Genomic DNA, 23,229 nt, shown 5'->3' on the forward strand with positions numbered 1-23,229 from the left:
CACCATGTTGATCAGGCTGGTCTTAAACTCCTGACATTGTGATATGCCTGCCTCAGCCTCCCAAAGTGCTGGGATTAGAGGTGTAAGCCACTGCACCTGACCAACTTTTTTTTTTTAATAATTTTTTTTTTTGAGCTGGAGTTTCGCTCTTGTTACCCAGGCTGGAGTGCCATGGCACGATCTCGGCTCACCGCAACCTCCGCCTCCTGGGTTCAGGCAATTCTCCTGCTTCAGCCTCCTGAGTAGCTGGGATTACAGGCATGCGCCACCATGCCCAGCTGATTTTTTGTATTTTTAGTAGAGATGGGGTTTCACCATGTTGACCACGTTGGTCTCGATCTCTTGACTTCGTGATACACCCTCCTCAGCCTCCCAAAGTGCTGGGATTACAGGCTTTAGCCACCGAGCCTGGCTAATTAATTTTTTTTTTTAATTTCTATTTTGCCCAGGCTGGTCTTGAACGTGTGACCTCAAGCATTTCTCATGCCTTAGCCTCCTAAGGCACTGGGATTACCAGCATGAACCTCAATGCCCAATGCCACTTTTCCCTTTCATCTGTCTACCTCAATATTTCTAAGTACCTATTTTTTATTCAGTATGTCTTTGTCAGGACTACCTTAGTTTTCTAGAAAATGAAATGGTAGCTCATGCCCTTAATCCTAGCACTTGGGAGGGTGAAGTGGGCGGATCACCTGAGATCAGGAGGTTGAAACCAGACTGGCCAAAATGGTAAAACCCCATCTCTACTAAAAATACAAACACATTAGCCGTGCATGGTGGCACATGCCTGTGATCCCAGCTATTCATTGGGCTGAGGCAGGAGAATTGCTTGAACCCAGAAGGCAGAGATTGCAGTGAGCTGAATTGTGCCATGATTTGCAATCCAGCCTGGGAAACGAGTGAAACTCCGTCTGAAAAAAAAAAAATAAAGAGATGGCACTCTTACATCCTCCTCTGCCACACACACACTTACTTACTGTACACACACAATCAGTAGAACATCTGTTCTGTTCCACTGGACAGAGTACTCTCTAGTGTAGTCAGCTACTGTCCTTCACTTCTCTTTGGGAACTGATCTCTAGGCTCAGAATCTGTATTAACTTAGTTCCATATTTTCCTCCTTAGGTTTATTCGGTTAATTCAGGGATTAATATCTTTCAATTGATGAAAAATAGGTAACTTTTGGAAAAACTTGTGTTAAAAAAAAAGATGGTGTGATTTTGATGGGATTATGTGTTATATCTTTTTATATTAGTATGGAGAAAATTAACATCTTAACGTATCAGCTAGTAGACATAACTGAGAGTGAGTCTAGTCTATTCCATGAATTTTTATCTAATTGTCTAAAATTTGTAACTTTTAGTGTACATGTGTTTAACATCTTTTGTCAAATTTGTCCTTAAGTATTTGATTTTTTTTATTTTTTTAATTTTATTATTATTTTTTTTGAGACAGAGTTTCGCTCTTGTTACCCAGGCTGGAGTGCAGTGGCACGATCTCGGCTCACCGCAACCTCCGTGTCCTGGGTTCAGGCAATTCTCCTGCCTCAGCCTCCTGAGTAGCTGGGATTACAGGCACGCACTACCATGCCCAGCTAATTTTTTATATTTTTAATAGAGACGGGGTGTCACCCTGTTCACCAGGATAGTCTTGATCTCTTGACCTTGTGATCCACCTGCCTGAGCCTCCCAAAGTGCTGGGATTACAGGGTTGAGCCACCGCGCCTGGCAAGTATTTGATATTTTTATGTCGATTATTTCAATTCTAATTGTTTACTACTAGTATATAGAAAATGATTTTTGTGTGTTATTTCCTATAAGCTTGTTAAACGCATTTCTAGGAGCTCCTATGTAGATTCCATTGGATTTTCTAGATAGGTAATCATGTCATGAGTAAGGAAAGACATCTGTACTTCTTGTGTAACCTTGGTCGTCCTTCCTTCCTTCTTCCTTCCTTCTTTCTTTCCTTCTCTCTCTCTCTCTCTCTCTTTTTTAAATGTCTCTGTCTCCATTCCACTCTGTCACCCAGGTTGGAGTTTAATGGTGCAATCTTGGATCATTGCAGCCTCCACTTCTCGGGTTCAAAGGATTATCTGGCCTCAGTCTCCCGTGTACCTGGGATTACAGGTACTCACCACTACACCTGGCTCATTTTTGTGTTCTTAGTAGAGATGGAGTTTCACCATGTTGGCCAGTGTGGTCTCAAACTCCTGACCTCAAGTGTTCTGCCTGCCTGACCAAAGTGCTGGGATTACAGACGAGCCACTGTGCCCAGCCCAAAACGACAATTTTTTAAAATCTGGATTTAAAGTTTCAATTATTATTTACAACATTTATTTAAATTACAAATATCTCTTTTTTTTGAGACGGAGTTTCGCTCTTGTTACCCAGGCTGGAGTGCAATAGCACGATCTCCGCTCACTGCAACCTCTGCCTCCTGGTTCAAGCTATTCTCCTGCCTCAGCCTCCCGAGTAGGTGGGACTACAGGCATGCGCCACCATGCCCAGCTAATTTTTGTATTTTTAGTAGAGATGGGGTTTCACCATATTGACCAGAATGGTCTCGATCTCTTGACCTCGTGATCCATCCGCCTTGTCCTCCCAAAGTGCTGTGTTTACAAGCTATTCTCCTGCCTCAGCCTCCCGAGTAGCTGGGACTACAGGCGTGCGCCACCACACCCGGCCGAATTTTTGTATTTTTAATACTAACCTGGTTTCACCATGTTGTCTGGGCTGGTCTTGAATTCGTGATCTCAGGCAATCCACCCATTTTGGCCTCCCAAAGTGCTGGGATTGCAGGCATGAGCCACCACACCTGGCCCCAAAAAATTCTAAAGTAGAGAAGAGCTTGTCTTGCAGAGACTTGTACGTGTGGCTTTTGTTTAATGCCAATAGATTTTATATTTAATCCCAACAGATTTTATGTACCAGCTCAGCAACACTGAAAAACCTACATCCTTGAATACTGGTTTCATGTATAACACGAGCTATAACAACCTTTAACTAAGAATGCAAGGAAAGTGTTTCCTAAACACACAAATATTTGTTAATATTATTAGGTGAGTGCAAAGGTAATGGAAGTTTCTGCCATTAATTTAATGAAAAGAACCGTGATTACTTTTGCACCAAACAAATACTACAAATTTTTTTTGTTACATGACCGTTAGGCAAACACTTTAAAATATATAAATTAGTCATGAATAAAATTAAATCATTCACAGTTCCCTCATCCAGAGATATTTTTGTATCTATACATGTGTGGTTAGCATAAATTACATATAGCTGGTTCTTTTTTTTTGAGACGGAATTTCGCTCTTGTTACCCAGGCTGGAGTGCAATGGCGCGATCTCAGCTCACCGCAACCTCCGCCTCCTGGGTTCAGGCAATTCTCCTGCCTCAGCCTCCTGAGTAGCTGAGATTACAGGCATGCACTACCATTCCCAGCTAGTTTTTTGTATTATTAGTAAAGAAGGGGTTTCACCACGTTGACCAGGATGGTCTCGATCTCTTGACCTCATGATCCACCCGCCTCAGCCTCCCAAAGTGCTGGGATTACAGGCGTGAGCCACCGCGCCTGGCTGCACAAGGATTTTAATTAGAATATAATGATAAATGATATTCCATATTTTTAAAAATATAAAATGAAGTCAATGACTCAAGAACATTATCTGCTGCAATGAGGTTGGGGGGCATTTCATAATATTACACATATGAAATAGAACGGTTCAACTGTTTAGGGCTTGATAGGGAGGAATCATGATCAAAAGGTCAATACAAAATCATTTGATCATAGTACCAATATCTTACATTTGAAATGTATCCATGCTCTTTTGTATAATCATAAGAGAGTCAAGTATATTTTTGCACCTGTTATAACTGCTATTGCAAAGGAGAAACACTATTGTCTTATTTTCCAAGAGATATACATACACAGCAATTTTTTTTCTCCAGGGAACTTGTGCAAACTAATATAAGATCTAAATTCTTCACATAATGTATACAGTGCGAGAAGCCTCTTCAGATTTATTTTTTGAAGTCTGAAATGCTGGCACTTTCGAATCAGGCAACAGTTCTTCATTCCTGTAATCTGGCTCAGAGCTGCTGTTGACTACAGGCTTAGAGTAGCAGACCTAATTTCTTTTTAGGATTCTTCTTTTCCACTGGTGGTGTTCTATTTATCTGTCTGACCAGGTCATGAAACATCTCATTAGCATTGATCTTTCACTTTGCAGAAGTTTCTACAAAGGCACAGTTACACCACTGTCTTGCCTAATTCCGGCCCTGTTCTTTGCCAACTACTCACTCATCTTCCGGGTCACATTTATTGTCAACCAAAATCATTGGAACGTCTTCTGTGCCCTTAACCCATAAAATCTGTTCCCTCAGGTCCTGTAAGTCATTAAATGTGGATTGAGCTATAATAGAATATACTAGCGTTAAACCTTGTCCATTCTTCATATACAAATTCCTAATCGCTGTAAATTGCTCTGTCCCTGCAGTATCCAGGATTTCTAGCATACACTGTTGTTAATCCACTTCAACTTGCTTTCTTTTTCTTTCTTCCGGCTATTTTTTAAAATTAATTTATTTACTTTAGGTGCACACTATATCTGGTATTTCTCCCCATGTTATCCCTCACCATCCTCCTCTCCCTTCCCATCCCCTGCTGTCTCTCCCTACCCCCCTCAACTGCCCCCAGTGTGTGATGCTCCTCTCCCTGAGTCCACATGTTCTCGTTGTTCAACACCTACCTATGAATGAGAACATACGGTGTTTGGCTTTCTGTTCTTATATTAGTTCGCTGAGAATGATGGTTTCCAGATTCATCCAAGTCCCTACAAAGGACACAAACTTGATTTTTATGGCTGCGTAGTATTCCATGGTGTACATGTACCACATTTTCTTTGTCCAATCTATTATTTATGGGCGTTTGGGTTGATTCTATGGCAGTCTAGTATTTCTTTTTCTTTTTTATTTTTTTTCAGACAGTTTCCAGTTGACACTCAGAAACAGGTTATTCAGTTTCCAAGTGGTTATGCGGGTTTGTGTGTGTTTCTTGATCCTGAGTCCTATTCTGACTGCGCTGTGGTCTGATAGACTGTTTGTTATGATTTCTGTTCTTTTGCGTTTGCTGAGGGGTGATTTGCTTCCAATGATATGGTCAATTTTAGAGTATGTGCAATTTGGTGCTGAGAAAAATGTATATTGTGTGGATTTGGGGTGGAGTGTTCTATATATGTGTATTAGGTCCACTTGGTCCAGCTCTGCATTCAAATCCTGGATATCCTTGCTAATTTTCTGCTCATTTATCGAATATTGACAGTGGAGTGTTGAAGTCTCCCACTATTATTGTGTGGGAGTCTAAATCTTGTTTTAGGTCATTAAGAACTTGCTTCATGTATCTGGGTGCTCCTGTGCTGGGGACGTATGTATTTAGGGTACTTAACTCTTCCTGTTGGATTGATTCTTTGACCATAATGTAGTGTCCTTCTTTGTTTCTTTTGATCTTTGTTGAAGTCCATTTTATCAGAGACTAGGATTACAACCCCTGCTTTTTTTTTGTTCTCCATTTGCTTCGTAAATCTTCTTCTATCCCTTTATTTTGAGTCTATGTGTGTCTTTGTATGTGAGATGGGTTTCCTGAATACAGCACACCGATGGGTTCTGACTTTTATCCAGTTTGCCAGTCTGTGTCTTTTGATTGGAGCATTTAGGCCATTTACTTTCAATGTTAATATTGCTATATGTGATTTGATGCTGCCATTTTGTTACTGATTGGTTTTCTTTCCCATTAGTTGCCTCATTCTCTTCATTGCATTTTTGGTCTTTGCCAACTGGTTTGCTTTTGCAGTGACTGGTACTTGTTCCTTTCCATGCTTAGTGTTTCTCTCAGGAGCTCTCGTAGGGCAGGTCTGGTGGTGACAAAATCTCTCAATAATTCCTTGTCGATAAAGGATTTTATTTCTCCTTCACTTACAAAGCTTAGTTTGGCTGGATATGAGATTCTGGGTTGAAAGTTCTTTTCTTTTAGGATGTTGAATATTGGCCTCCACTCTCTTCTGGCTTGTAGGGTTTCTGCAGAGAGATCTGCTGTGAGTCTGATGGGCTTCCCTCTGTGGGTGACCTGGCCTTTCTCTCTGGCTGCCCTTAGCATTTTTTCCTTCATTTCAACCCCGGTGAATCTGACGATCATGTGCCTTGGGGTTGCTCTTCTTGAGGAAAATCTTTGGGGAGTTCTCTGTATTTCTTGAATTTGAAATTTGGACTGCCTTGCTAGACTTGGGAAGTTCTCCTGGATAATATCCTGGAACATGTTTTCCAGCTTGGATTCATTCTCCCCGTCATATTCAGGTATACCGATCGAGCGTAGATTAGGTCTTTTCACATAATCCCATATTACTTGGAGGCTTTGTTCATTTCTTTTCACTCTTTTTTCTCTTGTCTTGCCTTCTCTTTTTATTTCATTGAGTTGATCTTCAATCTCTGATATCCTTTCTTCCCCTTGATCGATCTGGCTATTAGAACTTGTGTTTACTTCACGTAGTTCTTGTGCTGTGTTTTTCAACTCCATCAAGTCGTCTCTGTTCTTCTCTATGCTGGTTATTCCAATTAGCATTTTGTCTAACTTTTTTTCAAGGTTTTTGGTTGCTTTGCTTTGAGTTAGAACATGTTCCTTTAGCTCAGAAATGTTTCTCACTAGCCACCTTCTGAAGCCTTTTTCTGTCAATTTGTCGCACTCCTCGGTCAAGTTGTGGTTCTGCGCTGTTGAGGAGTTGTGATGCCTTGAAGGAGAAGAGGTGTTCTGGTCTTTGATGACGGTTTCATCTTTTTTGTGCTGGTTTTTTCCCCATCTTTGTGGATTTACCTGGCTGTGGTGTCAGGGAGCTGCTTGATGAGGTTGCTTGTCTGCCCAGGAAGGCCAGGTTTCTGTAGTTCTCTAACATCACATTCCTAGATAAATTCCACTGTGCAGGGTCCAGGCATTGCCACTCCTCCAGAGAGAATTCTATGGCCATATCCCTAAATGTCAATGGTTCCATTTCTAGGCTTATAGGGGATCCTGGCGTCGTAGCTGTAGATCTCCAATACCTGCAGGTCACAGGGCCACACAAGCCAGGCGTCTAGGCGAACAGGACACAGGGCAGTGGAAACGAGACCCGGAGCTGCGGCTACAGGGCCAACTTACATTCTTTAGTAAATTTCTATCATTGGGTCATATTTTTTAAAAAATGCCCTGAACAAACTGAACTGTCAGAGCAGACTTCCCAATGCCTCCTGAACTAAGGATCACTAGCTTGTACTCACACAGGATGTGTTCTGTTTAAATACTGATGATCCCTTCTCTTTTCTTTGAGCTGCTGCTCCCCTTTCAATGCATCTCAGGGCTCTCAGATTCTGTCTCTTTTTTCTCTTCTCCCTTACAACTGTCCCTAATCTTAATGGACTTTCCTTCCTCTACCAATACTCTCTCCTTTCCTGTCACCACTCTTTATTCTCATAAATCTTCCAGATTAATTTAAATAGGGATTGAGGAAAGAGGAAGGCCAGGCATTGTGGTTCCGTCTGGGTGTGTGACCTGTGTGTGGATCCCAGGCCTGCTCTCAGATTACCTGAGTCGTCTGGGGCTGGTTCCTTGATCCCCCCGCCCCGCACTCTTTCATGGTCACATGAAACCAAGAAAAATCAACCTCAATTTCTCTTTAAGTTTTGTGTAAAGATAAACACCAATGGCCTGTCCCCCGGCCCATGCCTCCTCAGGCCACCGCTGGGCCACAGGCCAGACTCCCAGGGCGGCGCGCACAGGAGGTAGGGCGCCCGGCCGCAGCCCCGGAACTTCCCAGACTCCGAGTCGGGAGCGCCGGCCGCGGGGTCCGTTCGCGCCCCTGTTCCGCAGGTGTGCGGGGGCTTGCGCCCAGCCCCGGCCGCCGCGCGTTTCCGCCCAGCCCGAAGTCCCGTGGCGCGCTCCTCGCGGGGCTCCGGCCCAGCCGCTCCCCTTCCACGTGCCCCGCGCGCCGGGCCGCAGCCAGCGCGTATCCTAAGCTAGCTGCCCGCGCCCGGCGCTGTCGGGGAAGTTGGGGAGAGGCGGGCCGGGGATGCGCCAAAGCCTCGGCCTGGCTGGCCTCGTGGTTCGAGGAGGTGCAGTGGCTCGCGCTGGTGTCCCTCTTCGTCGCGGCCCTGGCCAAGGTGGGTCTGTATCTGGCGCAGTGAGCGCTGGCCAGGGCGCGACCCTAGCCCCGGCGGGGGGCGCTGGAGCCTGGCGAGGGGCCGCGCGCTGGGTCCGTCGCGCTGCTCTCCTGGATCCTGACGCTGGGCAGCTGCAGGAGCCAGTGGTAGGCGGCCTGGGTGACCGCCCTGAACGACGAAGCCAGAGGAAAGGGGGCCCGCCTTTCCTGTCCTTCGAGGAGGACCCACGGCAGTAGCCCCTGGAGCTGGCGGTGGAGGCTGTCTCCAGTGTGCTCAGCTGGAGTTCCACCTGAAAGAGAAGAGAGAGCTCCTCCAGATTAGCTGGTCCTTCATACGTGTGCCGGAAATGGCCATTACTGTCCAGCCCAAAGCACTGGGGGAGGACCAGGTGGCCGAGACGCGCACAGTGTCGGACACTCCGAAGGAGCTCTTGAAGCATTTGGTTGGTTCTGCCTCTCCATCCGTGCTTCTGATCACCAAGCCCACGAATGTACAGGAAGCTCAGAACTTAGAGTGTGCTCCGTCTACTGCTCAGGAATCCTGTCCTCCCAAACCTCCGAGGGCTCACGAGCTAAAGCTGCGGGTGAGGAGTATCCGCGCCTTCCTGCTCAGCGAGCCCGACGCTTCAGGCCACATTAACACAGTGTGCGCCGTGCAGCTGAACGATCCTCTTCAGAGGTTCTCCATCACCCTAACCAAAAACACTACGAACCTCACGTGGAAGAGGAACTCACATTCAAGTTGAATGCCAAGTCAAAGGAGTCACTCCTGCAGATTTCAGAGGCTGGGCGATTCTCAGAAGGTCTGCTGGCAACTGCGACAGTCCTTTTGGATTTATTAATCCTGCCCTTCAGGCAGGGCGCGGTGGCTCACGCCTGTAATCCCAGCACTTTGGGAGGCCGAGTCGGGTGGATCATGCGGTCAAGAGATCAAGACCATTCTGGTCAACATAGCGAAAACCCATCTCTACTAAAAATACAAAAAATTAGCTGGACATGGTGGCGCGTGCCTGTAATCCCAGCTACTCAGGAGGCTGAGGCAGGAGAATTGCCTGAACCCAGGAGGTTGCGGCAAGCCGAGATCGCGCCATTGCACTCCAGCCTGGGTAACAAGAGCAAAACTCCGTCTCAAAACAAACAAACAAACAAACAAACAAACAACAACAACAGCAACAACAAAAAGAAGCAGCCTTCTGGACCACAGAGTTTCATGCTGACCAGCGGGTCTGCCTGCTGCTGCTCGGTGCTGAGTTCCACCACGGCAGAGTTTACTTAGGTGGAACCTGGTGAATTGAAGTCTTCGCCCATCCCTCCCTCTGTTCCTGCTGCAAAAATAGAAAAGGATCGCACGGTGATGCCCTGTGGGACTGTGGTCACTACTGTCACCGCTGTGAAGACCAAGCCTAGAGTCGACATGGGGAGGTGTCCCCGCTGAGCTCTGAGCCTCCGGTGAAGACTTCCGTCAAGGTGAAGGTGATCAAGAAGGACATCTCTGTCGAGGCCATCTCCTGCAGCAGTGCGCCCGTCAACAAAACACTCTCTTCTTCAGACACAGAATTGTTGGTGTTGCATGGTTTAGATCCAGTGGCTGAAGTTGCCATTCGACAACTCAGCGAATCTTCAAAGCTGAAACTCAAGTCGCCACGAAAGAAAAGCACTATTATCATGTCAGAGATCTCCAAGACCTCACTAGCCCAGGACCACGATGCTGCCCTGATGCAGGACTATGCAGCCTCCATGAACAGTGCCCACCAGGAGGATGCCCCGTCTCATCCAGAGGTGGCTGCAGCCTCTGCCCCAGAGGAGGAAGCCGAGTCAGCCCAGGCATTCTCTGCCCCTAATCCCCTGGAGGACGAGCTAGACTCCTGGGACTTAGAAAAGGAGCCCCAGGCCATGGCCTGGAGCAGCCCGGCCCTGCTGGACCCCGATGAGCTGTCAGAGAGCTCCGTAAGTGTCCCGGAGCCGGGTGCCGCCAAAAAGCATAAAGGAGGAATTCTAAGGAAAGGTGCAAAGCTGTTCTTCCGCCAGCGGCATCAACAGAAAGACCCGGGCATGAGTCAGTCACACAATGACCTCGTGTTCCTGGAGCAGCCAGAGGGTTCCCGGAGGAAAGGGGTCACCATCACCAAGATCCTGAACAAGAAGCTGCTCTCCAGGCACAGAAACAAGAACACCGTGGAGCCTTGCAGGTAGGGGCTGAGGTCACCACCGCCAAGCCAGGAGACCTGCACCCGTTTTACCACCCTCACCAGGGCACAGCGAGAGTCTCCACCGGATGTCCAGATGCCCCGCTTGTCTTGCTGGGTTTCTTCCAACCATCTAGTCTTTTAAAGGGAAAACAAAATCTGAGTCTCCAGCCAGGAGGCTTTCCCCAAAGAGGGCGAAAAAGCCTAACTTGCCACCAGATGCCAAATGAGACTTGACAGCTCCAGAGCTTGGGCCGTGCTCAAAGCTAAGAGTCAGGGCTAAATATTAGAAGGAGATTAACATTATAAGAGAAATAATATACTCTAGTGGATTGTGGAGGGCAGGTTTGAGGGACTCAGTTTACCTATTCTACACACTAACAAGTGTTCTTTTGGGCCCATGCCTGCATCATGTCACAAAGAGGAGGTGCCCTGCTGTGCCGTCACTGTGAATGGAATGCGTGGGTCACCTCTCCTCGTCTGCTGCTTGGACTAAAATACGCAGCTGGCCCTGAGTACAGGGAAGTGGAACATAGGCAGGATTTTTATAAATAGAGAAATTACGATGGGAATGCGAATGCAGTTGCAAATGTAGAAAGACATCTGCCTGCGGTATTAGCCATAGAACTTGAACTCTATATCCTATGCATAGTATGCTGGACACTTTTCTAAGTTTCTTTTAAGCCTACTTGCAAGTGGAAGATATATATATTCTCACATGGTTTTTACATTTTTCTCTATCGTGTTAAAAGCTCTTATAATACTAGTGGAGCAGTTGACAGCCAGGTTTTTGTTTTTGTTTTTTTTCCTCCCTGTTATACTTGCTAAATGAGTACAGCAGGTTTGTTGAATGAAGTCGGGAGCCGTACGTGACTGCTGGTAGAACATGGTAACCAAACAGAAACATGGATTTTGCCAAATGCTGCCAGTAGCCAAAACAAAGTCCTTTTAGGGCAGTAGAGAAAATCGTCTTGTGTCTCAGGTGTCAGTCTTAGGAATGGAAGTTGAAATAGGCCAAACTTGCAGGACTTTCCTTTTATGAGCACTACAGAATTTCACTGTCAACAGCATTCTTGGACACAGTTTGGGGTGCCCTTGTTTGGGTTTGTTTTAGTGGAAAACGTGATGAACCGGGCACACTGTTTTAATATCCCTAAGTATCATTCCAGTCTCTTTCCTCATCAGCTGCCTTTCTACTTTAATTGATTCACAATTTTCACTTTGGTCTGCTCCTTCCGAATGTGCCAGTTCCAGTAGACATGCTGGTGAACGAGCAGTCATCACTGGCATGAAGTGTTTTTGACAGTTTAATGTGATTCACTTTTCTCCAAAGAGATGTAAAAGGCTGTTATGAACACTTGGCTTCAGGCCTGGAGATGGAGATGGGCGAGCTTCCTTCCACAGGCATTCTTTAATCCTTAAATATTAAATATTTCAGAGGTCATAGAGCCGCTGGTGAGTAGAAACCTATATAAAGGCCAAAATTACAGGATTTTTTCCTTGTTTTTTAGGGGGAGAGATTAAAACACTACCTTAGGAATTTCACTTTAAGATGCACATTACATACTTCTTAAGTGTTCCAGGAATTATGGAATGACTTTAAACTGACTTTTACAACCTGCTATGTTTTTAAAAATTATATTCCCATTTTACTCATTGTTTTTATTTTTTATTTTATTTTATTTTTGAGACAGAGTTTCGCTCTTGTTACCCAGGCTGGAGTGCAATGGCGCGATCTCGGCTCATGGCAACCCCCGCCTCCTGGGTTCAGGCAATTCTCCTGCCTCAGCCTCCTGAGTAGCTGGGATTACAGGCACGTGCCACCATGCCCAGCTAATTTTTTGTATTTTTAGTAGAGACGGCGTTTCACCATGTTGACCAGGATGGTCTCGATCTCTTGACCTTGTGATCTACCCGCCTCGGCCTCCCAAAATGCTGGAATTACAGGCGTGAGCCACCGTGCCCGGCTAATCATTGTTTTTTAAAAAAAGCACTTGGAGTTGCAAAATATATGCATACTACCCAGTTTCTGTCCCCAGAGTCAGGCACCGCAGCTAGTCTTTTGGGGCAGATGTTCACTTGAATGTTTTACTTGAGGTTTTACTGCTCTTGGCCATGTGGTAAAAAGAGCCTGAGACACAGAAGAATTCCAAGAGGATATTATGATTATGTGTCAGAATTTCAGACACTGATGAGAAGTTTTTAATTGTTCTTTTGTTTTATTCTGGAATTCAGGTACACTCTACTCAATTGTGAGGATATCAGAAGCTTTAAAAAAAAAAAAAATTTTAGAGACGGGGTTTCACTCTGTTGCCCAGGCTTCAGTGCAGTGGTGGCTTACTGCAACCTTCCAGGTTTAAGCGATTCTCCTGCCTCAGCCTCCCAAGTAGCTGGGTTTACAGGCCTGCACCACCACACCTGGCTAATTTATTTGTATTTAGTAGAGATGGAATGTCACCAAGTTGGTTAGGCTGGTCTTGAACTCCTGACCTCAGGTGATCTACCCACTTCAGCCTCCAAAAGTGCTGGAATTATAGGCATGAGCCACTACGCCAGGCCCAGAATATTAGATTAAGCCTTCTTGCTCCCCCGCGAAACAGTTTTTAACCATCCTATTTCCACATGAATCCCATGAGCGCTGCTTACTGTTGAATACCTAGGTCTGGGGCTCTGCTTCCCACAGACACGCTCAGGTGGTCTCCATGCTCACATTGTCTCCATCCAGTGGCCTTCTCTGAAGTCACAGGAACCACCAATGTAGTAGGGAGTTGATGAAGCAATGACCAAAAAATCACCTAGGCTAGCTTCAGGGAAGCACCTCGAGGAACTGGGCTCTGTTGATATCGTGAATGTTTCTTTTTCGAGCTTTTTTTTTTTTTTTTTTTTTTTTTTGAGATGTAGTTTTGCTCTTGTTACCCAGGCTAGAGTGCAATGGCGCGATCTCGGCTCACCGAAACCTCTACCTCCTAGATTCAGGCAATTCTACTGCCTCAGCCTCCTGAGTAGCTGGGATTACAGGCACGTGTCACCATGCCCAGCTAATTTTTTGTATTTTTGGTAGAGATGGGGTTTCACCATGTTTACCAGGATGGTCTCGATCTCTCGACCTAGTGATCTACTCGCCTCGGCCTCCCAAAGTGCTGGGATTACAGGCTTGAGCCACCGCGCCCGGCCTTTCAAGCTATTTTATACAGGTTTGTTTTTCCACAGTGTAGGGTATTTATGATACAGAAAATGTTGTGAAGGTTAAAGATCACTTAAGATGATCCAACAAATACTAAAAATGCTGACGTGTAAATCACCTTTATCACCTCACCTCTTCTACAAGCTTCTGTATCTTGGGGGCTTTTGTTTTTAGTGTTTGTATGAAAGTTTTGTCGAGTGGGGTTTTAAAAGTGATTCCTTGTGAACACTAAGATTAATTGCGTCTGTATCCCTGGACCTGGGTGCTCATGTTGGTTTTAATGTGCTAGCAAGCCTTCCCAGTTTGCTTTGTTTAAGGAGGTGTCTCTGTTCTTTGTGGAGGAATGAAATGGAGCTTTAAGTATCTGTGTGTGGTGTGTGTGTCTGCACACACATATGCGTTATTGTAGCCATAACAAAATCAGCCATCTCCTTGTTCCAGGTGAAAATCTTCTGTGAGAGTTTTGACAGAGCATTTTATTTTAACCAAGTTTCAAGTCTGAGTTCAAAACCAGCCCTGATCCCTTATGACAGCTACGCTACCAACTGCCACTCAATGACAAATTGGTGCCCATTTAGAATTTTTCTTGGGTTTTGCTTGCCACATCTATAGATGAGAGTTGCAAAGTTTCTTTGGGCAGAGAGAGAAAGATCAATTTACATTGGTGGCCACCAAAGGTGAGTGTTTGCTGGGTAATAGTCTCACGACTCTTAATCTGGAAACTTCCAAGTACAAATTGGTGGATGGTGGAAAAAAAGAAGGAAATGGCAAGTTTTCCAGGTCTGCAGAAAGGTTTGGCCTGACACTGGAGTGCAGTGATGAACTTTCATGCCAATGATTATATTCCTCAGTAGCACTTTAGACACCGAAGACAGCTCCGCACCTCACCTGTGCACAGGCTGGGTGGGTTCCTTTGGAGAAGATGAGGCTGGAACACAAACAATCTTTGAAATAAATAAATGTGCACGTGGAAACAAAAAAAAAGATAAACACCAATAAAGACATATCTTCTGGAAAACTTTTTTTTTTTTTTTTCTTTGAGACTGAGTCTCACTCTGTGACCCAGGCTGGAGTGCAGTGGCAAGATCATAGCTCACCGCAGCCTCAATCTCCAGACTTCAAGCAATCTTCCTGCCTGGACCTCCCACACTGCTGGGATTACAGTCTTGAGCCCTGGAGCTCAGCCTGGAAAACATTTTTTAAAATATAGAATTTGATGTGGCACAGAACTCAAGATATTCCAAGAATGGTTTGTGTTTCTCGTACTTCTGTTGACTGTTTAATGGTAGATATGCTGATTATGCAGAACACCTCAGATATATTTTGATGTAATTAGGGCAAAACCAGTGAGAACCTCCTTATGAGAAGTCCAAATCTGTGATTCTCATACAACATACAAAGGAACTTTTTCGTGTAAGATGTCAGAGTAAAGAGTGAACCATAAATATACATATAAACGTGTGTGTACATATACATATATATGCGCATATATATGTATATCTGTGGTTCCCACTTCTTGTTCACCAATACGATGACCTCAGAACAATTCACTCTTACACCCTGCAGGGAGTTTTCTTTCTTTATACAGTCAGCGTAAGGGAAGTGACAGGTCTCAGAGGGCAATTGTATCTTGTTCTCTGATTGATCTTCCAGGGTCCGCTTTGGTGAAGGGGACAGCGATACGGACCGGAGGATTGGTCATGATGGGGTGAGAGCTGCAGCAGTAACCCATCATGCACTGAGTGGAGCATGAGGGCAAATGCTGGGTTTTAACATTTTTTTTTTTTTGGTGGGGGGCACAGGATGTTCCTCTGTCACCCTGTAGTACAATGGTAAAATCATGATTCTCTGTAACCTGGAAGTCCTGGGCTCAAGAGATCCTCCAGCCTCAGCCTTCCAAATATCTAGGACTGCAGACACACGTCACCAGGCCCAGTTAATTTTTTAAATTATTCTTTTTGTAGAAATGGTGTCTTGTGTCTCACTGTAGAGTCCAGGCTTGTTTGAAACTCCTGGTTTTATCCTCCTTCTTTGACCTCCCAAAGTGCTGGGATGGCAGCCATGGCTCCCAGCCAGTCTTTTGTTATTCATAATGAGCCCCTTTGGATTCACTGGATGTATGTTAATGAGGTGGGTTAAGTTGGGGCCCTGGGGTAGCCTGAGGATAGGGCTGCTCAGCAGAAGACCAAGTGATTAGTACTTGCAGCAGAATGGTGGGGGCACCTGGAAAATAAACTTTATACAAACTCTTGAAGAATGTCATAGCAGGAGTGGAGATTTGCGAACACTTTGAAGTGCCAGGAGACGGACAACCCAGAGAGGGAATGGACCTATATTTATCTATTTACGGTGATACTTACCCTGTATCTATACTTTGAAATGGTTCCTTTAGTGATTTAGTTTAAGATATAGATACAATGATAAGATGTATGATTACTGCCTTAAAATGATTTGGGGAAAGTAGAAAGAGCATGATCTTGATAAAATAAAATTGACCATAATAATTATTGAAACTGTGTAATGGATCTATGGGGGTTACAGGAATCTATTCCACAATTATGGCTCTCTTTGTGCATGTTGGGACTTTTCCATAATATCTCAAAAATTAAACTGAGATTATATAGCATCCTATGAATTATTGTGTCAATCCTGCATGGGAAAAGTTGAACACTGATCAAATTTAGTCCAGATATAAAGACTAATGATGCCGCACACCCATACACACACTAGAATGATAGAGACAGGTGTGTTTCTCACATGCCGTGGTGTTGCAAGAGAGCACAGAGGCCTGTATGTGATGTAGAAATGGGCTATGAGAGCAGAGAAAGAAGACAGGCTGGATGTTTTCTTGAGGTTAAGATCTGGTCAGGGTGAAGGATCACTTGCTCAGGATGACATTGTGTGGTTTGAATATCTGTCCTGCACTGCAGGAGGGAGTACCTGGGCTTTCTCAGCAGATTGCCCCGATGTGAGGCCAAGGAAAAGAATGAAGGAGTGAGGATTAAAAGTTATCAAGAGTGAAAAACTCTACAAACAGATTTCAACTATGTTTTAGGATCCTCCCCACCCCAATGTTTAACAGTTGATTAGATGCACCATGTTTTATTTTCTGAAATTTGAACTTGTTTGAGTAAGCCTTTATGGTGCTCAATGAAGCCAACAGCTTAATCTAGCAAGGGAAGTATAGCTCCATTGAATGCCTTCTTTAGGAACCCAGCATTGCGTGTTCTGTGAAGTGAAACGGGTCCTTGGTCCCTCTCCATAATGGCTGGAACTACAAAGGAGTTTCAAATCCTGCTGCAGCTTTGTATTGTGGCCTTAGCGTATATGAAGATATAAATGACCTCGAGTTAGATTTTGGATATTTGTGAGGCAAGAATTATTCACTCTGAAGCAGGTCACTGAGGTCATGGCCCCATAGTTAGTAAAACTGTGCATATTGGGCAGACTGTTGGTCAGGGGCTCCAGTTCTGAGAAGTTTCATCCTTTGACTGACCCTGGAGTCCTGTTGCTTATTACGGATGTCCTGATTAGTTAATAAAAACTCGTAAATCCCTACTGAGCTCATCACACATGACAATGGTTATGTCATCCTTACAGTGTAGAGCCCTCCTCTGCTGTTTCTCATTTGATCCTGGGGTAGGGGGTAGGAAGGAGGTTCTCTCGGTAGCTGACGGGCTAAGAGGGCAGTGATCTCCTAAACGTGTGACATAAAGCAGAGACTAAGAACGAGACAGGCAGGCTACACATTCCTGCAGAACAAATACAGCAGAGCGCCTGCATCTGGCTCCATGATGTCACAAGGATTCCTCCTACACCTGTGCTGAGCTAGCGGGGTGCTGCTTCTAGAATCCAAGGCATGCTGAGCAACTGAGTACGGACAGTCACAGGCTCAGTGCCTGTGAGAGCCTGATGTACTGCAAGTTAGAGCCTGTAAGCCTTTTGTGGAGGGGGCACCACTGAAGATGGGTGGATTTGGAACTAACAGCGTAAGTGACCTTAAGCCAAATTTATAAATGATCAATATGTGTCCTCCAAAATCCAAAAGGGTTAAAGGTTTTGGCTTATTTTTACGTTGCGGGTATTGAGAGGTTTAATAGTGATTTCCCCACAGTGTCAGAGATGGAGTGGCTTTCATATAAAAAATAATTTTCAACCATTTAATCAAATAAGGGGCTTGCACTGTGTGGGGGTAATGACCCATTTCCTTTGTATAAACTACTTTGTGAGTATTTTCGTGGCCTGCCTGAATGAGTGTTTCAAATGGATTACCACGGAGGAGAATGTCATCAGCGTAAATCATACCTGCAGTTCTGGAAGACATTGAAGGAAGTTGAGATCTTCCCTGCAAAGTTTGTGTGCAAAGGCAAGACTGCCGAGGTGCCCACGGTTGGTGGGTTGAGGTGCATAAAATTCCTTTGAGGTAAAGGGAAAGCATGGCCAGGAAGCTGTTGAAATAAGCCTGAAAAAACCTAGCCAAATCTGTAGTAGCCTGATATTTACCATTTGCTGACTGGATGGAGTAAGCCACGTCAGTAACATTGCGAGAGATCACCCCATTAAAGCTGGCATCAATTCACTCTGAGATGTCATACTTCTTTCAAAATAGAAGAGCATAGAAAATTGCAGTTGAATCCAGAAACAGTGGGATAATCACTCCTAGGTCTTGCATCATGGGTTTCAATATTTGAATATCCGCGCCGGGCGTGGTGGCTCAAGCCTGTAATCCCAGCACTTTGGGAGGCCGAGGCGGGTGGATCACAAGGTCAAGAGATCGAGACCATCCTGGTCAACATGGTGAAATCCCGTCTCTACTAAAAACACAAAAAATTAGCTGGGCATGGTGGCACGTGCCTGTAATCCCAGCTACTCAGGAGGCTGAGGCAGGAGAATTGCCTGAACCCAGGAGGCAGAGGTTGCGGTGAGCCAAGATCGTGCCATTGCACTCCAGCCTGGGTAACAAGAGCGAAACTCCGTCTCAAAAAAAAAAAAAAAAAAAAAAAAATTTGAATATCCTATTTTAACTAATATTTAGTCATATCATCTTTTTTCACTGGGGTCAGGAACATCCATTGAATCCCATTTTGTGAAGCTATTAAAAATGCAAAAGACTGAATTTAATTGCACATTACTTACTGTATCTGTTTATTTTCTCTCTATATATCATTCCAGTGTGTGCTCTCATCTTGGAACATTTAGGGAAACCAGTGATTCTCATGGTTAAGACAAAGGATAACTCTTTTACCTCCATTTTATGTTTAGTAACATCATTAAGGTAATGGAGAATTCATCATTTCTTTTTCTTTTTATTTATTTATTTATTTTTGTAATGGAGTTTCTCTCTTGTTGCCCAGGCTGGAGTACAATGGCGCGTTCTCAGCTCGCAGTAACTCTGCCTCCTGGGTTCAAGGTATTATCTTGCCTCAACCTCCCAAGTATGTGGGACAACCAGCATGTGCCAGCAAGCCCAGCTAATTTTGTATTTTTAGTAGAGATGGGATTTCCCTATGTTGGCCAGGTTGGTCTCAAACTCCTGACCTCAGGTGAGCCACCCGTTTCAGCCTCCCCAAGTGCTGGGATGGAGAAACCCCGTCACTACTAAAAACACAAAATTAGCTGGGCTTGAGCCACTGTAGCTGGCCAGATTCATCATTTAAAATCAGAGGGATACTTGGTTAACTAACTAAAGGCAAAAGATTAAATATATGAAAGTTTTCCAATTGGTGCATTTTAACAGATGTTCATGTTCAATTATCATCCAAGTTACAGGGAAAGAAAAGTCAACCATCACCTTTTAATCTTTTGTGTAGATTCTTTCGGTAAATTTTGTATTTTCAACAGAAGTTGAAACTTAGGAACTTCTCTTACGAGGTTGTTTGTTTTTTGTCCTCTCCTTATACCTTGAATTTGGTTGCATTTTTCTTGCTTTTTATTCTGCATTTATTTGACTTTCCTGTCCATTATTTTTTTCTTTTTTCTTTGTTTAGACATTCAGTACACTTTACAGGTTGTTTCTTTTAAGGTGACTATGTTTGACAAGACATAGTAGTCATTTGAGGTGATGATTGTCTATGACAATACTAATTGTAGCAGGTTGTGAAGAAGGTTCAACAGAGAAATAAGGCATGCATTTCTGTAAAGGTGTCAGTGAAAGTATATCCGCAGGGTGTGTTTTTTACATTATAAAATACACAGCGATATGTCTGGACTGAAATTCATGACTCTGGGAGATATAAAAAGGGGCCTGAATGCATATTCCTGCTCTTAAATACCAAAATATTTCTAAATTACTGACTAAGTCATATAAATCTCTGAAAGAGCCTCAGCTGAAGTCAGTAAAAGCAGCACAAAGCAGCGGAGCTGAAGGTGCAGGCTTGTGATGGGGCACAGAGCCAGTGAGCAGAGCAGAGCAAGAACAGAAATTCCCTGACAGTGGTGGCCAACGTCTGGGTAATCCTGCTCACAATGGCCTCTCTAGGGCTCAGTTTGCATAGATAGGGTGGACCCTCCCTGACAATTTGTTTTAGTGTTGAGACCGCTAATGCCACACACTCCAGGATTGTGAGAAATGGGCTCTCCTTCCTGTAGTGAGGTTTATGGGGAGAGCAGCGGATCTACAGAGTTGATCCAAAAATGACTTGAGAGAGCAGAAACAGGAGACTAGTTTGGGGCTGTGACGGTGCTCAGGGGTGGGGCTGCTGAAAGGGTTCTCCACTACCTGGGGATGAGCCTGTCACCTGCAGCAACAGAGGATGCACCCAGACTTTCTCATCGGCTTCTTCAGGTGCGCAGAAGGGAAGAGAGAAAAGTGAGTCCCCCCAAAATATCTAGAGTCAAACATAAACATGGAATCAGAGGCTTTATTACAAATGCCCTCCAACAACACAGGAAGAAAAGACAGCCACAGGCAATGGGCTCTCTAAGGAGCCCATCACTGGTCTATGACAATACTGATTGTGACAGCTTGCGAAGAAGGGTCAACAGAGAAATAAGGCATAAGCTTTTCTGTAAACTTATCAGTGAAAGTGTACACATGTGATCTGGTTTTTAAATTATAAAATGAAACCTGTCCCAACTCATAGTCCAGAAAAACGCCTATTTGCTGGACTTCTGTATTCGTTGTACTGCATGAACCACAGAATTGCCGAATTTCCCAGCACCCCATCCGTGGGGTTGGCGATCTCAGACCATCTGTGGGAAATGATTCTTTACACACACCAAGGGTCCATGCACCTGTGCCTCTCACTTCCACGTGCCAAAAGTGTCTCCCAGCATCAAAGCCCTCACAGCTCCGGACAGCTGGGTAAAAACTCAATGACTCAGGATTGTCGATAAAGCCTGGATGCATCCTACTAAATATCACACTCTTTCTGTCTCTTGAGATAGTAAGACTAGGGTGGGCTGTTTCCGGGTCTAGCGTCAAATCTTCCTGAAATGTGCTCATCATTCTTTGGAGGCCAAAATAATGCGGAAGGAGCCCCAAGCTCTTCTTCTTGAATTCATGTGAGCAGACTGCAGGGGCTTTCAGGTTTTCACAGGTGTTGTAGATGTTCTCAATACCTGTCGGCACATCCAGGTCTCCCTGAAAACACTTCTCCGTTACTTCTTTTAACAGATTTTGTAGTACAAATAAATGGTCTGAAATTTGTCTTTGGTTTTCAGTGAGTTTTTTGTAAGCATCCTTCTCTTCAACAAATAAAGAGTCACAAATTGCAGACTGTTCCTTTACCAAGGGAGCCTTAATTTCTTCAAATTCAGAGTGTAATTCCTTCCTCCTTATTTCTATTTTTCTTTTCTCATTCAAATATTTCAAAATCGTCGCTTCACGTCGCATCTTGGCGTCTTCAATTTCCTCCTTTAGTGGCTGAATGTAGCTTTTGAGCCTTCTCCTGTATTTGGCTGCAGCTTGCTCAATGGGCAGCAGGGGGTGGTGCTGGTGGTCAGAGGAGACCCTGCACTGGGGACACAACAGCTCCAGGTCCTTCTCACAGAACAGGGTCAGACGCTGGCAGTGCTTCCCACACAGGGGCTCCTCCTCCTGCCGTTTGCTCTTCCTCCTCATGTCGGGAAGCTGCTGAACCGCATCAGTCATGCGGCCAAATTGGGTGTTTCTCCCGAGGGTCCCTTCGGGGCAGTGGTGGAGGCACACGGGGCAGGGGAAGATGTCCAGTAGGTTTTCCCAGCGCTGGTGGATGCAGGAGCGGCAGAAGTTGTGCCCACAATGAGTGGTGACTGGGTCCTTGAGGTAACCCAGGCAGATGGGGCAGCTGGCGTCTGCTTGGAGCTCAGCAAGGATCCCTTGGAAGGCCATGGTGCAGGGAGGGATCTGCGTGGGGAGACTCCCTTCAGAAGGTGTGATCCTCCGGGAAGGAGGGAAGGTGAGAAGCTGGCGCCTCCTGAGTTCTCTCCCGCAAGCACTTCACAGGCCTGAGTCTGTTTCTTTCCCTTTGGCTCTAGAAGCAGCTCCCACGGGAGGGAGGGCCCAGGGCACCGGCTGATCTCTTGACACCAGATCCTCCTTTACTCAGATTCAAGCTGGGCTCTCTCGTGGTCTTTCTCAGAAAAAGCCACAGTTCCAAGAGACAGCGGAAACTAATGACCACGTAAAATACTCCAGAGTGTGGGACTTTCAACGGAACAGAAGGCAGCTGTCTTCAACAAAAGGAGAAAAAAGAAGATCTATTAAGGCAATGAAGAACATGTATATCCATGAAAACAAATGCCTAAATAATTTTTATTATTTCTGTATAAACCCCTCTAACAATAAAATCTATTGAGATAGAGGAAATCTCATATGTATTCTTTAGTTACGATTTCTGATAAGGATATTACAATCTTAATATTTAAAACAGGCTCTATATTTTAGACATTCATAGTGCAATATTTACCCTTAAGATTACATGTGATCCTGGGTTTGCCACGCAGCATTGCAAAGTATAGAAATTGGGATATCAATTTTTAGTGGATACGCAGTGTTTGTTGTGGTAATTTTGCTACGACATTATACACTTTAGATGTTCTCCAGTAGAAAACATTATTGAAAAGGCTGACAGTCTGGACAACATGACCACACCGAGTTCTATGAAAAAAATACAAAAGTGAGCCAGGCCTAGTGGCTCATACCTGCAGTCCAAACTCCTAGGGCGGCTCAGATAAGAGGATCAATTGAGCCTGTGAGGCTGAGGTTGCAGTGATGTTTAGTGTACCAACAAACTGGAGCCTAGGCAACAGAGCAAGATTGTGTCTTAGATAAAAGAAAATTAAATGAAAAGCTGAGCTTTCTTGTCTCTGTGTCACTGTCTCCAAGCTAGACCAGCTTCTCCCTTACTCTTTTTTGTAGCCCATCTTCCACTTCTGCTACATCTCAAAGCTGTAAAATCCCTTGTGAGTTGAGCATGGTGGCTCACCCCTGTATTCCTATCACACTGGCAAGCAGAGGTAGGCAGATCACCTGAGGTCAGAAGTTTGAGACCAGCCTGGTCAACATGGTGAAACCCACTCTCTACTAAAAATACAAAACTTTGCTGGGCGCGGTGGCTCAAGCCTGTAATCCCAGCACTTTGGGAGGCCGAGGCGGGTGGATCACGAGGTCAAAGAGATCGAGACCATCCTGGCCAACATGGTAAAACCCTGTCTCTACTAAAAAAAATACAAAAAATTAGCTGGGCATGGTGGGG

General features: G+C 44.8%; 2 pseudogenes; one reads left to right on the plus strand and one right to left on the minus strand.

Moving 5' to 3' along the window:
* Positions 1–4,018: 4,018 nt before the first annotated feature.
* LOC141583866 (ras-related protein Rap-1A-like) lies at positions 4,019–7,498 on the minus strand (annotated as a pseudogene).
* A 247-nt stretch (positions 7,499–7,745) lies between these two features.
* Positions 7,746–15,305, plus strand: LOC141583867 (C2 domain-containing protein 2 pseudogene; annotated as a pseudogene).
* The last annotated feature ends 7,924 nt before the right edge of the window (positions 15,306–23,229 follow it).

This window comes from Saimiri boliviensis, chromosome 3 (assembly GCF_048565385.1).
Source record: "Saimiri boliviensis isolate mSaiBol1 chromosome 3, mSaiBol1.pri, whole genome shotgun sequence".
Taxonomy (NCBI): domain Eukaryota; kingdom Metazoa; phylum Chordata; class Mammalia; order Primates; family Cebidae; genus Saimiri; species Saimiri boliviensis.